This window comes from Dermacentor albipictus, chromosome 1, assembly GCF_038994185.2.
Source record: "Dermacentor albipictus isolate Rhodes 1998 colony chromosome 1, USDA_Dalb.pri_finalv2, whole genome shotgun sequence".
In the NCBI taxonomy this organism is placed as follows: Eukaryota; Metazoa; Arthropoda; class Arachnida; order Ixodida; family Ixodidae; genus Dermacentor; species Dermacentor albipictus.
Genome location: NC_091821.1, coordinates 78,532,073 through 78,553,738, shown reverse-complemented (window position 1 = coordinate 78,553,738; position 21,666 = coordinate 78,532,073). Strand labels below are relative to the sequence as shown.

The 21,666-nt window shown below is 48.7% G+C and overlaps 1 protein-coding gene across 1 annotated transcript in view; it reads left to right on the top strand.

The window, feature by feature from the left end:
• ko (Stork-head domain-containing protein knockout) overlaps positions 1–21,666 on the top strand; it is a 408,043-nt gene that overhangs the window by 297,489 nt on the left and 88,888 nt on the right. The gene's annotated exons all lie outside the window — the stretch shown is intronic.

The window sequence follows — 21,666 nt, the reverse complement described above, 5'->3', positions numbered from 1 at the left end:
AAAATACCGATAATCAGCTACACTGGAATCTGCGCTTATCTGGGAGTAGCCATGAAATGGCCTGCACAGCGTTACGGAATGGACTGCGAGACTGTACCGATTGGATGAAGCGCGGGGTTGTTGACGGAGGTGGGGGGTGGGTACGTGGGGAAGGAGTACGCACTTCCGCGAATAGTGGTTTGATCCAGACCGCGAATGGTGCATGGCGCTGTCAGCCAGTTTACTTGGAGTGCGCTGCTGTTTCGACTTAGTAAACTATCAAACGGGTCGCGAAGATAGTAGCGCAAGCGAAGCGATCGGACACCGGAAACGTCATTCGCTTTGAACCACGTGTGCGCTTCCCCGGGCGTAAGCGCACGAACACGGTCGCGGCGCACAGCCATATCGTCACCAGAGCCGTTGGCAAGAGGCTTCAAACTTTAGTATCACCGGTGCACGCCATTTCGCTCGGCCGGGCAGCCGCCGGCCGCCGCCGCTCGATTTGGGACAGCTGGCCGCGGGGACACGCACGCGGTGCGTCCCGTCGAGCCGGTCCGGTTTTGCGAGCGTGTGCAGATTGCACTCGTGCGTCTTTGAGCGCCCCGAGCAAATCCTCTGGGCTGTGCGCGCAGGCGCACGCCTAAACGGGCTCGTTTGCGGCGTGTCGAGCGAGCGCGGATTTCAGGGCGGGGACCGCGCGGCGTGACGAGCCTGCGCGGTCGAAGTCGCGCGTGCCACGACCCCCCGCGAGTGTGTTTGAGCGCTCCACTTTTTGTGTCCACAGACCTTTGCGAGACAAACACGCCCGGACTGCAGGCGCGGATAGTTCAAGCTGTGCCGTGACATCTTCCCACATGAGCGCTATCCGGAATGTGCTGCTGCGGCAGCACCGCAATACTCATTGTGCACGCATGCAGGGGCTCGGCAAGGGCGCGTGGCGGGTCCCAGGCCCTTTGCGCTCCAGCCATAAGAAGTACTACGTCTAATCGCAAAGGGTTTCGGAGCACGAAATGCGAGAAGAAATAATATATGGCTGCAGCCGACGCATATGCCATCATCGATAAGGAAGGATCAGTGGACACTTCTCCGTGCGACTTTCGCATTTCCAACACATATTCCGTGCTGAATGGCCAAGTTTTGCGGTTGGTTATATGCGTGCGTACCGTTCGAGCAGACAAAACAACTTGTAAAAATAGGCTTGTAAATTCTGCACTAAATGCACTAATTTGCCTGCGCATTCTGCCACGGCCATGCACGAAGCACCACGGACCCGAGCACAGACAGTAGAGAGAGCGAGAGAAAGAGAACAGAAAGAAGAAAGGCAGGGAGGCCAAATGTAATGAGAAATCTAGTTAGATTCACTACCCTAGAAAGGAGTGCTGGTGAATGGGGGACGTGGAAAAACAGGAAGGAAATGAAAATAGAGTTACCGCGCACCAAAACATGCACTATCACAATTGTCGACGCAATTGCAAACCCAAGTCTGTTGCTCTTAAGAATGGCAGCCATTCTTCACCCCCCGCTACGACGTCTGGTGATGGCGGCATTCGAAAATTATACGATCCGAAAGTGGTTTGTCGTCAACGCGAGCTAGCACAGCTGCGAGCGATCGTCTCCATACACTGTGTCGAGGAACGTCACACAGAACGCGTTCAGGAGTTTACTCCCGAGTAGAGTCGTGACTCATGACACGCGACAAATCAGAACTCTCTAATTAAGTTTACTGCGTTATTATGACTGCTTATGCCTTCTGTAAGGCTCCATAAGTGTCACTTAAGGCTACTGCGACGGGCTTTGTTGACAATGCTTCAGATGAATATTTCTGAATAAACCATATCTTACGGTTTAAAGTAAAGAACGTCCAGAATGTGCTATTGCCTATACGTTTTCCCGTCATGGTAAGCTGATCTCAGGAACGCCGGGATATTTTCTGCTTTAATTATTGTTACTGACTGCTCGCAAATTAGTGCGCTTCACTGCAGGTCAGAATTGATGAACACTTGTTCATAAATTATTGTGATGCTAAATGCTTATGATGCCCCAATGCTGAAGTATAATGTATTCGTTAAACAAAGCCTGCTCAAAGGACTTTCAGGGATGACGAGCTGGGAAAGGCAGGGAAGAAAAAAAGAATGACGCTTCTAAGTACATCCCGCTTGCAAGTACGTACACATGAACGGTGGTCTACACTGCAAGCATCTGTGGAGGGTCAAGCTGTGGAGAATGCTTATGAGTATGTCATGTGCGTCGCGATTAATTGAAATAATATTCTTGTTCAATAGTCCGTACAGTTTGAAGAATACAAGAGTGCACTGAAGACACGCATGAAACATTGAGCAGCGTTGTAAGTGTGCAAAATCACTAAGCTGAACGGGTAATCGTACTCAAAGCGAGTCGTACGAAAAAAGTAACGTAAACTTTGTCTAATAATACAACACATGTGCAGCCTTACTGGTGTCATGCATTTCTAACTATAGAAGCGCGTGGTTACAGGTAGCGAGGTCGCGGTGAGGGTGCAGACTTCGCTGGCCGCATTCCAAGAACTGCCTCGCTCGTTCAGTACAAACCTGGCAGCGACTAACGTTCAAATATTGAGCTTTGACCATGCAGGCACTTCAAGGCTGCAAGCCCCGGTTAGAACTAAAATTAAATTCTCTATTGCGGTGACCCTGATAGCGCACACAACGTCCTGTGTAGGGTATGAAAAAATGCAGCTTTGTGTCATGTTTGGCGACCGAAGCGCTCAAGGCAAACGCAATAACCGGTTAACTGTTTAGGCCATAGGTTCCCTGCAGTTCAGAAACTATGGGCTGCGTAATCGTTTCATCGCAGTAGGAAGCAACGAAGGTTGCTCAGCGTTGTCCGTAATTGAAGGTGCACTGATCAACATGGCTACAGGTAGTGGTGCTCCAATCAAGGCTGCTATCTGTTGTTCTGGCACCGTTTTAATTACTGTATCGTCCGGTTCTGTGCACACCGCTAATTCTCGATTAGTGGTCTGTCAACACAATGAAATAAGCGGCTATCTATACACCACCGCACACATTGCCGCAATCTCTGAAGGCCGGCTGGCCAGCGAATCGTTCTTTCTCGTTTGCCGACACAGCTTTCAACGCCCCGCACGATTTGCAGCGGTACCGGCTGCCCCACTGCCGTTGCAAGACAGTGGAACCACGCCCTACATATACGTTGGGCATAGCGTGGAATCGAAGAGAGTGTCCTATAGGTCGGAGCGTTATTAGGTGATACGTATGCAGGCCGCAGCGACTGGACAATTGCATGAAAAGACAAGGATTAACAGGAACGGTCGGGGAACACAAGGCCTACGGACCTGACAGGCTTCTTTGTCGGTCAATAGGTCATTGCAGCCTGCAAGCCATATTTAATATTGACTGGTTACGGTTGGCGTCAAATTGAAGCAAGGGGCAAGCCTCATAATTATATTAATCACCGAACAGAGCCAATGATGTGTTAGGTATGGCCCGGCGATGTACCCGTAATGTCAACGAGTGGTGGAAATGAAGTGACCGATTCATGGTAGGTCTTCTCTGCAGCAACGTACTCGAAGCTCGGCTTTATAAGCAGTTATAGTTTTCATTTGCATCCTAAAAGACTTCAACATATGACGCTAATCCAATGAGGGGTTAGAAAGGTATTGTACATGGCATGGACGCTCCATCGCAAAAAAGTGCTTTCTCCGGGTATGTCGTTTTACTGCTCCGACGTATCAATGACCCACCGTCGACTGAAAGGCGCCAGACAACCCAGAACTCTCTACAGTACGCCCCTCATCAGGCTCGTGCCCAGCATGTGGCACTATAACGTTGACAGTTGGTACGTCAAACGGGACAGTTCGCGCCAAGAAGCAGCTTTCTGCGTTTATACTAGACAACACCGCGGTCGGTGACGACGGCGTTCGACTGGCTGACGCCAACTATAGGCTTGTCTTAATAATGGCCAGTGACGAGATAGGGCTGCTATGCAGCGCTCGTCTGCTTTATCGTTTCAGCGATCACACTCACGAGCTCACGAGTGTGGTGTGTCCTCAGTGTTCCTTCTCAACGCCTGAGACATCGCAACACTTTCTTGTTCTGCAGGTTTAATTCGGTCAATCATCTTTATTATTCTTTATTCTTTTGTCCCATTGCCTCGGGAAGAGCATCCAAGTAATGTTCCTGATATTACATGGGGGGGTCTACGCACCAGGACAGTGCTTTCAGCGAACCGGAAAAACGTATTGAAGAGAAACAACGTTTTAGTGGTGTCTAACTATTAAGTGTCTTATGGCCGTTACAGTGCATCCCTGATGGGGTTTCTGTTATTCAAATGATGACCGTTCGCTTTTTACAGAGTGCGACAGCGCATTAGAATAGCGACCAGCGGCTGAAGGTGCACGCCACACAATATACCCACAGCAATGGCGCGACCATGCTTCCGCAGGTGTCCGTTTATTTATACGCATACTCGGGTATAAACTATATACTGCGTTGCGGTCGTACAGCAGCAGCGGCGTAGAGCGCGACGGGACGACCAATAAAAACCGCTGTCGTCATTCGGGCCGCGCGAGTGACGCTCGTGCGGTTTGACGCCTTCGTATACACGACGGGGCGGTCTCGTTTGTCTCTCGCAACATTCCGCGCAGCCGCCGCGCATGTACTTGCCCGCCTGCTTTGGCCGTCACCGGTGGCCGCCCGCGAGCGCCCGGAAAGAAACAAGACGAACAAAATGCGAGTGGGCGCCGCAGAAGACGGCAGCACCGTTCGACGGCACGAAGGCGACTTCTTGGATGAGCCGCCACGCAGTAAGGAACGACGTGTGTCGAGGCCTGATTCACGATGACCCCTGCGTCTATTTTGTCGAGTGCAGTCGCGCTCATGTTATTTCTTGTTTTATATCTAGCGCGCGCTGTGTATGTTTCTGAAAATGCGTCTCGGCGACTGTGATGCCGCAAGGAAAGGCACCGCGGCCTTCCACCTCTGACAAGCGCAGGCCTCGGCGAGACCCAACCCATGGACCAGTCCGGGTTCTAGCTTTGTTGTCCCAGTTGCAGCTTTGGTGTCCTGGAGGCGCCGCCAATAATGCGAAATAATGACACGTTCTTACAATTAGTAAGTTCACGACATTCGTAGTACGCCGACTTCAGGGTGTATGCATTACGTAGCAATTCAAATGTTGAATTGAAGCCACGAAAACGTGATCAGGTGCTCTTTCTCTCTTTTCTGTCTTTTAATGCGATTAGCATTCTTTGGGAACTTCAACCAGTGTGTGTGTGTGTGTGTGTGTGTGTGTGCGTGTGCGTGTGCGTGTGCGTGTGTGTGTGTGTGTGTGTGTGTGTGTGTGTGTGTGTGTGTGTGTGTGTGTGTGTGTGTGTGTCCACGCCTAACCTGTTTCAAGCCAACTTCGTGCACTATATTTGTCACTGGGTATGTGTCGCTGTTCATGATAATCATCATATAAACCCTATCATCGCCAATTACACATGCATCGTAAAATATATTGCTAATCATATTAAAGTCGCAAATCATCTCCAAAAGTTGCATGCACCGCCATTTATATATATACATGCCTCCGACGAAGGCCGGTCCTCCTGCCGAAACGTCAGTAAAAACATGTCACAATGTTTGCCAAGGCTGACTTCGCCACTATGGAAGTAGTCATGCGGAGGAGCCCGCTTCAGTGATTTTTCTTAGTTTTACCCGTGACGGCGCGTAGTCAGAAAGTATGCGTTTATTCGTGCATAAGGAAGTGAGCTAAAAATGTCGTCAAGACGACGGTAAGCGTAGCTTTAGATAGATAAATAAATCAAGGTACATCGCCGGGTTCGAATCTGGGCTTCTTTCGTAGTTTTAAAGCTGGCTTCGCTACATTGCACATTTGGTCAACTAAAGGCGGCACAGGTCATCAGTGATATGAGGACGAAGTGTAAACTGCGAATGTTAGCGCGTCTCAGCTGCAAGTAATCATCATCATCATCATCATCATCATCATCAGCCTAGTTACGCCCACTGCAGGGCAAAGGCCTCTCCCATACTTCTCCAACTACCCCGGTCATGTACTAATTGTGGCCAAGTAATCATGCTGTAAGTCATATCTACAGCTCTCTCAGGAAATGCACCAGCGTTGTCCGCATCGGTTGATTAAAGAACTGGATGTATCACGAGTAGGTTGGCAAGCTGTATTGTGAGAAAGCTAGCTTTGCAGTTAACACAGTGTCCTGCAGCACCTCATCTTCGTAGAGAGATGGATTGGATACTTGCATGCGCTAAACGAATATAATGTCGAGTGGCACCGTACACTGTGTGATGACCAATATGCCGCCGTTCACTGGGCTTTCCAGGCAGCGCGTGGTGCGCGCGCTGCATGTTTTGCGCTGATGAATTCAGCGCCCACATGCATGGCGTCCAAGCCGTGCGTCGCGATGTCGCATGTAAAAATTTAATTATGGAGTTTTACGTGCCGAAATCACTTTCTGATTATGAGGCACGCCGTAGTGGAGGACTCTGGAAATTTCGACCACCTGGGGTTCTTTAACGTGCACCTAAATCTAAGTACACGGGTGTTCTCGCATTTTCGCCCCATCGAAATGCGGCCGCCGTGGCCGGGATTCGATCCCGCAACCTCGTGCTCAGCAGCCCAACACCATAGCCACTGAGCAACCACGGCGGGTGGATGTAGCATGTAGTAGCGAAAGATATCACCTACGAAAATACGTTTGGCTATCGACTATAGTAGCGCTTCAGTTGCTGGTTATGGTAGTGAGCTCCGTAAATGGCCTATTAGAAAGACTATAATGATGCCGTATTTTTTTTTCGCACCTTTTTTTTTGTCCCCACTCTTCTTCCTGTTTTTACTTTCCCTTTCCCTTCCCCTAGTGCAGGGTAGCAAACCGGAGGCTTTAACTCTGGTTAACCTTCCAGCCTTTCTCTCATTTGCATCTCTCTCTTTCTCTCTCCGTAAATTTCTCCTTACCAACACTTGGTATAGGACGCATGTTTATTTATTGTTATTTTTCGCGCTTCTTGCGAGCTAACGCAAGCGACGAGAATCGTCGAATGATCCCAGTGAACGCTATCGCATTGCGATGTCTCTGACTGTTCTCGCCGTAGAGCAGTAACATCGAGGATCAGTTAGAGCTTACGTTTGTGAGCCCGATCGTCTACCCCAAGATGGCCATTGTTAAAAGGAGTATGCACCGTTATGGCATGTTAGAAGACCACTGTTAAAGGCAGTATATGTACCACCTTTCTGAAAATGAGTGTGGAGTCATTTCCTCTACAAATGTACAAAATCTACGGCTTCCGTACGCAGACAATGTAAGCCTTTTTTTTTTAATCTCGGTTTTATAAAGGATACTCGAAGTACGCTAAAGCCGAGCAGGTAAACTAACCCTACGCACTCGGCGTGCCCGGCGCGTGTGATGTGCACGAACGCGTAGGGGCACCGCTCTCTCATTAGCATCAGCGGCGCCTCTGCGTCGGAAAGCGTTCGACGAAAGGCGAGAAGAGATGGAGGGGGGGGGGGGTGATGCGTTCACCGTCCACATAATCACAACCAGTCGGCCCCGGCCTACGCACGCGCGCGACACCGCCGACACGGCGATGCTTGCATGCAGGACGGTGGTGCGGCACGTTTCATCTCTGCACCGCTCCGAGCACGATCGTCCAGGTCCTGCAGGTCTCGCGCGCGCACGACCTCCTTGAGCCCGAGAGGGAAAGTTTGTCATGCCGCGCGAATGTCGCATGCCGCAAGGATCGTGTCACCGGCTTTGGTCGGAGCTCGTCGACCTCGGCATCGGCTCGACGTCGTGCCGTTCTTCGGGGAATAATGACCTTGGATGTCCTTGGCAGGGCAGGGTGCCCGGACGCCCAAAAAACCGACGGCCGTTCCGCGTCTTTCTCTCTGATTCGTTCTCCGTTTCCCCCTACTTTGAGTGAAAGGAAGCGTAACTGCGTGCGCGTTCCGGGACGCTGCGTCGTGTTGCGGTCTGAGCGGTGAGGACGTCTGCTGGACGCCGATTGGACACCACGCCGCCGGCCAGCTTCTGTGCAGCGCAAACGAAAGTCAGCGCGTAGATACAACTACGTTCGCGTTCCTATACGACGAGCGATACTTAGCAGCCTGAGCTGATCAGTATAGGTAGGGATTTGCAATAATGATGTCGATGTTGTAGGTTTGACTCGTGGACGCAGCGGCTGCAATAATGTGCGAAAATCCGCGCGCTTGCTGATAACACTAGCCGCGAAACAAAAGCCGAAGGTACGGCCTCTACGTATACCAGTAACTACGGCAGCCCTGTTTTATTGTTTGCAAAAAAGGTTCTACACATGGACTGAACATGCAGAAGGAGGTACCATATCTCAGCTGGACTGCAAGGAGTTATTATTCCGTTATCCGTTATTAATTATCCGTTAAGATTCTTGGAGGCGTAAAACGAAATTGGTCAGCACAGCTCAACTCCTGCAATCTCGCGTTTTGTTGAGCGTTTTTCAAGCGTGTGCCAAGTCGGTAGCTTGTTTTGCAAGATCATTTGCAGAATATTTTTTACTCGTGTGTTCTTGGGTAGGGCTGCTTCTTTACATACGTCCAACTCTCACAATGGGGCTGTGTTGTATGATTCGGCTTTTGCGACGTCGGTTTTCTGCACCGGCTCTTTCACTTGCCTTGTCCTCAGGATAACGTGTCCCTCAACACTGAGTGGAGAGAAAAGCGACGAGATGTCTCCAAGTCACAATCTATAGTGTGTACTGCGTGGCTTCCACGCCGCCGATTTGCTTCAGCACGCCGTCAATCGACGTGAGATAATGTTCGGGAAGCCTACTACCATATAGCTATAGTTCAATATCGTTCTTCTCGCGAGGCTCGACAGTTCTGTTGTTGCGGTGTCGTTTCTGTTCCATTCCTCTTACTTTTCTTGTTTTGTTTTTTGCAGGAAAACTGATATTACTAATTGTGTTCAGACAGATACACCGGTCCCGTACGATTCGCTCGTGCTGTTCAAAGCATGCACGGAAAGGTACGACCCTATTCCAAAGGAAAACGCTACAGGCGCGGCTCCGGCACAGAGGGCCAAGTGTTCGAATGCCTCGTTGCCCAGATTGGATCGGACAGCGGACGGGGATAGGCAAAAGTGGTAGGGGGAACCACCCCCCTCGCTGCGCCTGCTGCTGCATTGAACTATACCAGCGCACGTCGGCGCCCATAATTGTCTGACGAGGTACGGAATCGCTGAAGCGATTCGAGCGCCGTGTTTCGCCGTCTGCTCTTATACCCATAGAAAGGTCCGTTTGGCGATCGCCATTCGTTGACCCGTCGGCGCGAGCCGAGAGCGCGACGTTTCCTTGTCGGTGAAACGTGTTATTTACTGGGCGAAGTGATGTTACGGCCCTGTCTATTAAGTATCGCTCGCCCGCGCACGGCCGCAGGCGCAACCGACTGTGAGGCGCATCACGCCCTGTCGCTACGCGTTGGCCGCGCGGAGCAATGCGGGAAGCGGCCCCCTCGTGCTGTGTGCCGCGAAGAGGAACGAACAAAAAGAAGGAAGGCCGAAAGGGAGCGCAGCGTCTACGAACCAATTCGCGATAGGTGCAACGAGTGTATGTGACCGTGCGTCGAAGGCGCGTTTCCTTTCGTAGTGCCCTGTCATGCTTTACGATAAGCCGACGAGGCTAGTCCGGGGCAAGAACATTACAGGACAGGCAGGGTCTATGTACACTCGTTGTCCGGCAACTTACAAGATGGTGAGGAGACTTGCGAATCTTCATTCGCCGTGCACCACGCCATGCGGCGTCCATTGAGCGAGCATCCAATGAATGTTTATGGCTAAAGAACAAACAAATACAAGGCGTCGAAACATGAACGACGACAGTGGTGTTTTTATTGACTTTTCTCTTTGCCAAGCTTACCGTGCATTCTAGCCACAGGTGGATTTCATTAAGTTTTTTACCAGTCTTGTTTACGCTACTATGTCTTTTTGTTCGTATCCTCACCCACCAACACCTCCCGCACTAACACACGCATCATTAGTACGGCCGAGCAGTGGGAGACATTGCTGCTCAGCTTAGACCCAGAGGAGCAGCTCTGGGCCGTCCGGATGGCCGAAGACGCCGCCAGAAAGCAAGAACTGGCCGCCGTCTGAGGAAGGGGGGGATTGGGGGTTAGTCTCCCGACCCTCGCCACCCCTTAACCCCATCAAGGACACAATAAAGTTTTATCTCTCTCTCGTATTTTCAAACGGCAAACATTTAACAAATACAAGAAAAAAAACTAAAACAAAAATGAAAGAGTCCAAAGTAAAGTGCGTCTGTAGTATACTTGCCATACCTTTCAACGCTATCAGTACATATTCGAACGTCGTCAATTTTTTTACGTGAAGGTGGGCGTAATGAGTGTATCGTCGGGAATTAAACAAAACAAAACAAAAATGAAAAGTAGGGAACAGGGCTCGGTTGGTTCTTCCGACTTGCTACAGATACAGTATAACAAGAACTGCGAGAACTTTGTCTAATTGACTCGTATGTATCAAAGCACGCCCTGTGATGACATTTCCGAAGTGAAATAATTCGCTGAAGCGCACAAAAGGCAGCGAGGTTTAAATTACCAGTGTTAACGTGCATAACCTGTCTAATGCATGTGTAACGTAACGGCCTTAAACACAGAAAATAACAATAGAACGAGTAGAATGGTGGTAAAGGGCTGGCGGAAACGCATAAACCATTACAAATCTGCGGCAAACTGCCTACTGACTTAGACTGTCTTGTATCATGCACTACATGAGAACAATGTATGCAATGGAGAAAAGTTGGGATGGGACAAAACTCTTAGCATCGCTGCTTGAGATAGCATGCAGTGTTCTCCATTCACGATGACTATGGAAGGCTTACGGTAACTCGGGATTCCGCCACACGTGTGTTTGCGCTGCTTGATTCATTCATGAGACCTGTACGTCCCGAGGCAACACGGGAGCTATTGTGAAAGACGTCGTAGTGGAGAGCTCCCGATAGCTTGACCAGCTGGGATATACTTTAATGTGCACGCAGACCTCCGCTATATAAATAATAATCCCGTATTATTTAAGGACAGGATGTGCTCGTACACGGGTCCTCTTCCTGAATGAGCATCCGGCAACGAGTGGGTAGCCGTGGCCGCTGATTATGCAACCATATGGGGCGTATCAATTCAAATGAAATCAAATCAACCAACTCAAATTTTATTTCACATCCATACATGATACAGGCGGCACAGACAAAAGGCCAAAATCAATTCCGCTTGAGAGGGGTCGGTGCCCCTTTCAAAGATAGTGTACAGAATGAAGGAAAACAAGGATTATCGACAGTAAACGGACACTGTTAGGTAGCATTATATAATGGCAAGAGAGGAATCTAAATATACGCAATAATAAAGTGTAATTCAAGCAGTCTAATGCAAGGACAATCATCTTTGTTGCAGGAAAAAAAAATAAGAATTAGAAACAGCCATCCGACATTGTTAGGTAGTATCTATACTATATATGGCAAGAGAGGAATCCAAATATACGCAATGAAGAAGCGTAATGCAAGCAATGTAATACAATTACAATCATTATTCTTGCAGAAGCATAAAGAATGAAGTGAGTAATCAGAAACCAACTGAATTTAACAAGTAGGAAAGTAGTTGTATTCAATAATATGTGTGTCTGCGTGTATGAACCAGGACGGATTATGATGAGTGTTGTATAGAACGACAGAAAGCTGAGCTAGTTGGTAAGGATTCATTATGCAAAAAAGAAGTGAGGCGTGCAGACAGGACACAAGAGTAGAGAGACAACACGAACGCCGATTATCAACTGAAGGGAGCACTGAGGCGAAAAAAGAAAGAAGATACAAAACTCATCTGCGCATGCTCAGGAATGGTAACACCACGTGTCAGTCGGGTACACGTGCCGGTCTATGTGAGAGATAACTGTTAAGGCACTTAATCTCTTCCTTATGTGATTACATAAGGAAGAGGTTCATCTCTTTCTTTTATTGATATGATATAAGGAGATGTTGGCGCACAGTTTAAGGCGCCGGCTACTCCTCATCTCTTGAGTGGTTCCGTCATACATCGTACAGGGTTCAAGGTTACATAGCGTGATAAGTCGTGGTGCTTGTGGGAAAAGAGATCAATCTCTTCCTTACGTGATTACAGAAAGCAGTAGTAGCAAAAAAAATAGTAGTGGCTATTCCGTATATTCATTCAGTGTCGCACAGGCTTAAAAAAGTTGCAAGTAGATATGATGTTAATGTTGCTTTCACTGCTCCCAATAAGCTAGGTAAGATATGCGCTGCCGTACAGGGAAAAAACAGCGGGTAAAAGGAAAGAAACAAACAGATATTTGTCCAGTGAAGCACAATAAGAACAACACTTTTACTGACTGTCGTATGGGTGCGGTTTATAAAATTCCCATAAGCTGTTGCCAGTTAGCACCAGGTAGAACAATTCTAGACCATGCGCTGGTCTACTCAAAGAGGCGGTCATTACTTCCACAAAAAATTGAAGTGCATAATCGACTAACTAAAATTCACGAATTAAGTTTCTAACTAATTACCATATAGCACATATTACAATTTACAATATCTAGCGGGTGAGTCTGCAAGGCATATCCACTTGAGAAGAATTGTGTGGATGACGCCATTTACTATATACGCCCCGGCAGACTTGCGGGAAGAATGCGCTGTCGTTCCGCTTACTTTCTTAACAAAACATCGTTTTATGCATTGAAGCACAAAATTAACTGGAACGCTAATGCATTTCTCCGCAAAGCTCGGGAATTAATATCTCGAAACTGGTGTCATCCTTATAATACGTTCCAAATGGATCCACCTTGCGAACTCCCGCGCTAGAATTTGTAAATTGCAATATGGGGCATAAGGTAATAGTTATAAACTTAATTAGTCAATTCTTGTTAATTAGTAGATTATGCATTTCAATTATTTGTGCACGCAATGTACGGCTCTTCAAGTAGACCAGCTCATGGACTAGAATTCTGCTATCTACCACAGGCAATTTTTTTTTAATTGAAAGTTTTCGCTGAAACACCCGATATGTGGGGATATACCAGTTTATATATGATCCCATGTGTTCATATGGAATTTTTGGATAAGATTAAATAGCAAAAAGTACAGTGACGAGAATACAAGTCAGCAAGGACGCACAAGAGTAGTCTATAAATGATGCGACGCGAAGTTAAATATTATTGAAGTCAGCTCGTAGTCGTCTTCGTCGTTGTATCTAACCTCAAGGATGTGGGAGTTCCTTAGGCCCGCCGGACGCAGCTTTGAGCCGTCAAATTATATTCGAATACTTGAAATACATGCTCCAAATGCATGAAAACGAATGCAATACAGTACAGCGTCACTTGCTTAAATTGCAGACAACAACATATGCCCAAGAAAAGAAGAAAAAAAGAAACAAGGAGAAGAAGGAGCAGAATAAGGAACAGCAGCCAGCCAGCGCTTCTGCAAGTTCTGCAAAGCGATCAAGAAGAAAAGAAGGCCACCACCTGATGGTGATCGCGCTTCCAGGACAAGATACCCGTATCGTCTCGCCCCCGGGGAGAACGTGTTTCGCGCACGAAAAAACGCGATGGGAAGGAAGCGCGGCTAACGGCGTCCCTTATTCGTATATAGTCAATGATCTGCTTTGTGCGCGGAGGGTTCACCCACGTACACACAGTACACGCCGACCGGGCGCGCACTTCGCCCCGATATCTGCCGCCCCCAATTGGACAGGTGGCCTTACCGCCCACACGTGGGACCCGCGCAATCTTTCTCTCTCGAGAGTCGAATCACCGACGCAGCGCGCACTACTTTGGCCGCGCGCTTGTGGCGGCGTGATCGTAAAAACTAACCCGCGTGTCGCATAATGATCTTTGGGTGAGCGCCGGCACGTTCATGATGCCATCCAAGTTTATTGCAACGATGACTCGACCTTTCAGACTTGTTTAGCGCACGTGTGGTTTACGCGGTATGCATCAACCGTCTGTTGGCACGCACGCACGCACGCACGCACGCACGCACGCACGCACGCACGCACACACACACACACACACACACACAAACACACACACACACACGCACACGCGCACACACACACACACACACGCACACGCACACACACGCACACACACACACAGACTCAACACACAGCCTCCTGCGGTCTCAGTTTCTGTTGACCTAAATAGCTCAAACTTGCCTGATACGTACACGGAAATCCGTATTCCACGACGGAGGTACTGGACGAATTCTGAAGCTCCTGCCGGCCGCTCGTGATGCCATAGTGTTTCATGCACTGAAGCCAAGTGTTTTCGCCATTCACCAAGCAAAAATATCCAGTTGCCGCGTAAAAGCAGGGACAGCTCCGTCTACCTTGTTGGTACGTGTGCAGTTCCGGTGCTCGTTTCCGCGCGTGACAGGGCAGCGCGATGCGATAACGCGTCGCACTTCCGGACGTCTCGAAGTCGCGTTGGAATGCCAAAATGCAGTTCATCGCATGCCCTCTGCAAAAATCGATGACCACTAGTGCAGAACGGTGTACAGCTTATCTAGGCACGCAGCTTCTTCACAGAGACGGCCGCAGTGCTCCATATATTCCCTTTAAACCACGCCACATTTAAAGGACATTTAGTGTGAATGCCGATCGCTGGCAAGAGAGAGATAGCAAAGAGAGGAACGGCAGAGAGGTCAATCAGACGAGCGTCCGGTTTGCTACCCTACACTCGGGGTGAAGGAAAGGGGGAATAGAAAGAAGTAAAGAGTAAGGAAGTGATGACTGTGTGCAGTGAAGCACCGTGACACCAAAGTGGAGTTCCATAAGTGGCGATCTGCATCGCTGGCAAAAAGACCACAAACCACAGGAGAGCAAGACGTATCTATCATAGTGGCAATGGCTTTTCCAGGAGACCAGTGATGGTAGGACCAACTCTCTCTGACCTTCGTGCATGTATTTTTGTGCTTACATCAGTTTCCTGATTGGAACTGATTTTTGGACAGTCGTTAAAAATGATGCGTTGTGGGAACTTTTGAAGTGGTCGCGGTTGGCGCTGAGTTGCACGGCATGTGTCAGGGCTGTGTTACTCTAAGCAACTGGGGGCACACCGTTAAACTGCAGCACATTCATCTCACTTGCCCGAGCTTGCGGCACTTGCAACACTAAAGCGGCTGCGGAACGAGAGGTGGAGCAGGCTATCGCAAAAAAAAAAAAAAAATGTTCCCTTCACATACGAGGCAATACGGCCTCCCTTGAACGAAAGCTTAATGCAGCGTGATTTCCAAAGACTGCCAACTTTCAGTATTGCATCACCTTTGTGGACGGTGTCATGAATATAGGCAGATCGCTATTGCAAGTAGGCTCGCCAACCTCGTGAATAACGCCTGCAGTGTATACTGCCGCTACTGGGAGCACGTTACACAGCGGACGAGCACTTCACTAAATGCATCCTGTCCGCGCGTGTTTCTGACTTCAGTTGCAAGCATGTCACCTCGGCTGTCGATCCTTACATCGGTAGTTTCACAGGGAGCGAAGGCTTCAAGAAACAGACGTGTAGCTTACCGGTTTATTCCATTCAAACTATAGGTAAAGTTGCATATATATATATATATATATATATATATATATATATATATATATATATATATATATATATATATATATATATATATATATATATCAAAGCTGTTTTTCGTGGCAATCAGACTAAATCCGCTCCAAGATGAGGAAGCTCTGACGAGCGCGCTCTGCATCTTTCGCGTCCCCGAGATCTCGTCGTCGGCGTCATAAGGTGGGTCCTCTTCTGTAGCAGTGTCCTCTCTGACTCAGTCAATCTCGCGGTGGTTTCGCTTCCACGCGGCGATTGTTGCTGACGCGCCCGACTGACTCCGATGCTCAAACGACTCTACTTCCATCGCCTATACTCAAGGAAAGCGCCGCCTCCCAGAAAAAGAAATAGCAACAGCAGCACAGACACAAAATAGTGGTTCCCACGCAGCTATCGTCTCATCCTGATCTTATGGGTCTATTTATAGGTCCTCACGCTGTTTTTGCCCTCTGCCTGAATGGAGAACTCGAAAATGTATATCGGATTCGACGTGATGCATGTTACCAAGATACTGTAACTGTTACAAAGATACTGTACATACCACACTCTAAGAAAAAAAGGACTAAAAGGGGTAGGGAGGTTAGTCCTTTTGGGGACTAACGGATTTGCCACAACCATTAGTCCTTTTGGGGACGAACTGACATGGGATGAACTGTTACTCCCCATGCGCTTACTCCTTCGGGGACTAACAGTTACCCCTGCCCAATGGTCCTCAAGGGAGTAACTGTAATTCGTTCCGATGCTCCGCAAAGGTGGAATTAATTAAATTAGGCATTTATACCCTGATAAAAAAACTAATGAGCTGAAAAAAAAACGTGCCCAAGAGCAGGATTCGAACTCACGTCCTCTCGGTTACAAGTCAGATACTCTAACCACTTTACCTTTTTTTTTTTTTACTCTAACCACTTTACCACGCCGCTTGCTTGTCAAGTAGGGATATTTAGACAAGGTTAAGCATGGGAACTCAAGTGCGGCAATATAAAAGTGACTCCGTATCATGTGCAAGCTATGCAGTGAGAGTCTAATGTTCAGTGTACTTGCAACCATAAGCGACTGCGAAAAGAAATCAGCCCGAGTATTTTCAGGGTGATTTAAACTGAGGCACTACGCCATGTATACGTGAGGCGAGCTCGAACAGGGCACCGAAGACGACAGATAAGGGCACTTTCTCTGTCGCTTAGCTTGTGCCGTTTGAGCTACACATCGCTTCAGTTCGCAATCTCCTAGGAACGGAAGGAACTTAGGTACTGTTGACCAAGAAAATCTAGCCGTCTATCAATGACTTGCGCGTTTAATGTGTATCGCTCACTTATGGGGTGCGCACGAAGGGCATGCTTCTTCACATTCCAGTTTTAAGTTTCACGTAATTTTCTCACGAAGAGGCAAGGTGCTGCTTTGCATGTAGTTCAATAGACAATGCACGAACTTCGAACCATTCACGATTTATAGACAATACCGTTTTCGCCGCATCGCTCCATGACATGGACGAAAACAGCGAAGTGCCTGGGGAGTAACTGTTGCCGTTCGTCCTCCCATTGCTCTCTTTCCGAGCAGGGACTAAACACTTACTCTCCGAAATTTGCACACGGCACGCACATTCATGCAGTTAGTCCTTTGAGGGACGAAAGCGCCCTTTTTAGGACTAACGGCGCAGTTACTCCCCTTTTCCCCGGGATTTTTCTTAGAGTGCGAGCAAACGGTCAGCAGCACTGATCAGCCTTGATACCTCACTCTTCTGACGGAGTTGTTACAGTCATTATGAGAAAACGTGCTGCCAGCATACAACGTTTTCCAAATGTCGATAGAACTCCCGGCCACAGATTAGCAAGGCCATTTGCATGCACACACAGCAGTGCCTGCTGGTATGAACCGGTATTCTAGTCAGTCGAAAGGGGTATAGCGATGGCGCTGGCCTTTGGCATATGATTATCTCAAACGCAGGGCTCTTTGAATATGACCTCTGAACCGTCAGCCGCGTAACATGAATCCTAACTACCCTTACATCACTTAGTACCGGCACAGGTTGGGGAAGGAGGGAGAGGTGAGAGTACGTATGCGTCAACGCGATTTGACTGGTGAACCCGCTCGCAGTGACTTGTTGACTTCGCGGTAATACCGGCAATACCTCGACGCGACCGCGCGCTCTACATGAATGATTTCGTTTATGTCCCAGAAAGTACCGTCACCACCCTCTCTACACGCGCTCGCTCATTTTCCTGTTACCTAGCGTTTAACCGGCGGTCAGAGGGAGGCAGCCAATGCTATATCGTTAGGCACATTCAAGTTTCGCAATCAGTACAACAGTTGAGTTGAGTTGTTGAGTTGAGTTGTTGTAGGCTACTGGTGGGATTAGCCTTGCAGTTGCTGCCGGCAATTGCTCCACCGTAGCGACACTTAAAATAATTAAATCACGTAATCCGACACAGACCTCCCAATTACAAATGTGCACTCCTCAGTTCACCATGTGGAAGCCAAATCCGTGTCCTGTAGGTAATTTAACAGAAGGCGAGAGACCTCCTTCCTACACAACCGGTTCCCGCGCGGGAAAACTATGTCCTGAAGCGAACTGTGAGGAAGTCCTGTGTTCTTGAGGGACCCGAATAACACCCTCCTTTCCGCGTTATACACTGTACAGCACATTAGGTAATGTTCTATGTCACCACACACACCACACGTTGAACATAATGGTGATAACGCCAGGCCAGTCTTAAACATCCACGCAGGGGTACGAGCAGAGCCTGTGCGAATGCGGAGCAGTAAGGTTGCTTGGTTTCTTTGGAGACCCTTGATCACACATGGCTTGTGAGGTGAGCTCCACAAAGAACTGAAGTGGCACGACACCGCTTCTCTGAAGAGTCTCCCGTCTTCTTGAGGCACTTTTCTTGAAGGATTCCCAGACAACGCTCTATGGGCGAGGCTGTCCGCCATCTCGTTGCCTATGATACCTATGTGTGATGGCACCCATTGGAATCGTATGGAGAAGCCTTTGACACTGAGATTTTGCACCGAACGTAGGGAGCTTAGAGATAAGGCATCAGTAGGGAATCCGTGCTCTAACCTTTGAAGGGCGGATTTCGAATCTGTAAGAATGACCACAGGCTGAGGCGTACAAAACCGTAGCTTTTTGAGAGCTGCCTCAATGGCAACGCTTTCGGCCGTTGTGGAGGACACGACTGCAGTGAAGCGAACGGACCAATCAAAGTTCAAAGAGGGAATGTGAAAAGCAGCTGCACTAGATCCTCTGACCTTGTCCACAGAGCCATCAGTAAAAATTTGAAGATGACGTGCATATTCCGTTTCAAGATGTTCCAGTACGAGCGAACGCGTTGCTGCCAAAGGAGAACTCCGCTTAGCACGAACGTGAGGAACTGCCAACGAACTATCGAGGCTCGCGAAAGACCAAGGTGGTTTCGACCTCTTAGTTCGACCTCTAGCGTCAAGACCCAGGTAACCAAGAGTATTAAGGGCCAAGTACGCTCGGGACTCGGATCTCTTTCGAAGGCGCTGTAGAAGGGCTCGGCCGGCTGCCGTCTGTTTGAGGCGGCCAATTTGCATCAATAACCTTTGTGAAGCGACTAAGCTAAGAGGTCTCGATAGAGATTCATAAAGTACTGCATTGTTAGGAGCAGTCTGCGGAACGCCAAGAGCCCTTCTTAGGCCCTTTCTGTGCAGAACCTCAAGTCGTTCCAGCTGTGATATCGATGGGGAAATTAAAGGGAGCTGATACATTATTCGACTCGTCACTAGTGCATCGTGCAACCTGATCATTGAAGAAGGGTGATTTCCCCATTGCTTACTAGCAACTCTACGGATTACATTGAGACGCGAAGATATCGATGTCACAACCGAGTCCACAGCTCGTCGCCACTGTAGGCGGTAGTCGATAATGACGCCCAAAAAGCGCTTGTGTTTAAATTGTCGAAGACAAGATTGATTAAGGTCTATCTTCAGCCGCGCATACCTTCTTCCTCTACCTGGAAACATTATGAAGCCAGATTTTTCCACCGAGAGAGTCAACCCCACACCTTGAAGGTAATTTTGAACTGAAAGTAATGCCTGTCGAGCTATCAGAGCTAAACGCTTGTGTTGATATCCGGTTAACCAAAGACAGATGTCGTCCGCGTATATCGACATATGGACATGCCTGCAATGTTTTTGCACTTCAGCGGGAAGACCAGCCATTGCAACGTTAAAGAGCGTTGGGGAAAGAACACTTCCTTGAGGTACACCTCGCGATACCACCCTTTCGGTGCTTGTGGCACTTCCTAACCGCACTTGAATTTTCCGATCACTGATAAATAAGTGAATGAAGCGCAGAAGATAGCCCTGTACGCCCATGGCCTGCAAACTGTTTAGTATTGAGCTCTGAAGGATGGTATCATAAGCCTTTGATACGTCTAGGAAAATAACTAGTGTTGAAAGGCCGAAAGCTCTATGATGTTCAATATGGCTTATCAAGTCCAAGACGCTGTCTTGCGCGCTTAAACCTGTTCGGAATCCAGTCATGCATGTTGGCAGAGCCCTTCTATCTTCGAGCCACCAAGATAAACGCTTACTTGCCAGCTTCTCCATAAGCTTAGCCACGCACGACGTCAGTGATACAGGACGATACGATGCCAAGTCTGTCATTTCTTTGCCGGGCTTCAGCACTGGGACAACGCGAGCCACTTTCCATGAAGGAGGAACGTCGCCAGTCTCCCACACTCGATTGAGATAGCTTAGAAGCATCTTTCGGTGTTCCAGAGGTAGGTTCTGCATCATCTGGTTGGTGATGCCGTCAGGACCTGGTGCACATCGACGCCGCAGGCCGCTGAGTGCTGTCTGTAGCTCTCGAAGTGTAAACGGGGCGTCCATCACAGACGTAGATGTTGCAGGTGGAGTGCAGGGAGGAATTCCTGAACTTGCACTGACAAATGCGTCTGCAAATTCCTCTGCCAAGCACATGAGAGGTTTCTGCTTGCGCAGTGCAAGCGCTTCAAAAGGTTTACTAGGACGAGAATCACCCGCAAGACTGCCAATGACTCGCCAAATCCTCGTCATCGGTGAGAAAACCGTCAAGCTAGCGCAGAAGGACGCCCACTGCGACCTACAGAGCTTGTTCGTATGGCGTCGAATGGCAGAGTTAAGCCTATTGAAGGTCGTCTTCAAGGATCTGTCGTCCTTCTTCCGCATCAGTTGTCGCTCCGCCCTTCTGCGCGCTGCGCAAAGGTTCCTGAGTTTTAAATCCGGAGTCGGAAAATGAGTAGGCAACTTGACCGCTGTGGTAGCAGCCATCTTACCAGAAATCATTTTGTCAATCACATCACCAGAAACACATGCAAGTTGCTCCCTGTATTTGTCCCAATTAACAACATGGCTAATTTTAGAGCCGCGCAAATGGAAGTCGGCAGTAAACACAAGAATTGGATAGTGATCACTTCCCATGCGGTCAGGTGCAGTTGACCACTTCACGCGGACGTCAGATGAATGCAAGGTTAGGTCTATTGATGTGGCTGAGGCTGGAGGCCGGAAGAAAGTGGGACTTCCGTCATTGGCCACGCACAAGTCCAAATTATCGATAACTTCTACAAGTTTGCGCCCGCGGGAATCTGTGTTCCTGTCACCCCAGAGAGAGTGATGGGCGTTGAAGTCCCCGCAGATAATTCGGGGCGCCGGGCAACGGTCACAAAGCTGCTGCAGAAACAAGTCCATTGCTACCTTCTTCCGCGGAGACACGTATACGGATGCAATAGAAAGAGTTCGGAAGCCAAGACGTATCCTCACAGCCGCTACCTCAATACTGTCGGTGCAAAGATCGGTGACGTTCAAAGCCACATGAGGAATCTCTCTTCGTATGTAAAGGGCAGCGCTTCCCGCGGGAAATGATTTTATGCTGCAATTCTTATGGGCGACATATCCAGTTAAAGATCTCCCGCTTGGTAGGCCAGCCTCCGAGAGGGCTAATACTGGAACACACGTATCTTTCAGAAATAATTTAAGTTCTGCTAATCGACGTATAATTCCAGCGCAGTTCCATTGCATAATAAACGGCACTTTTCGGTGATTTTTTGTTGCACGAGGTTGAAGAAGACTAG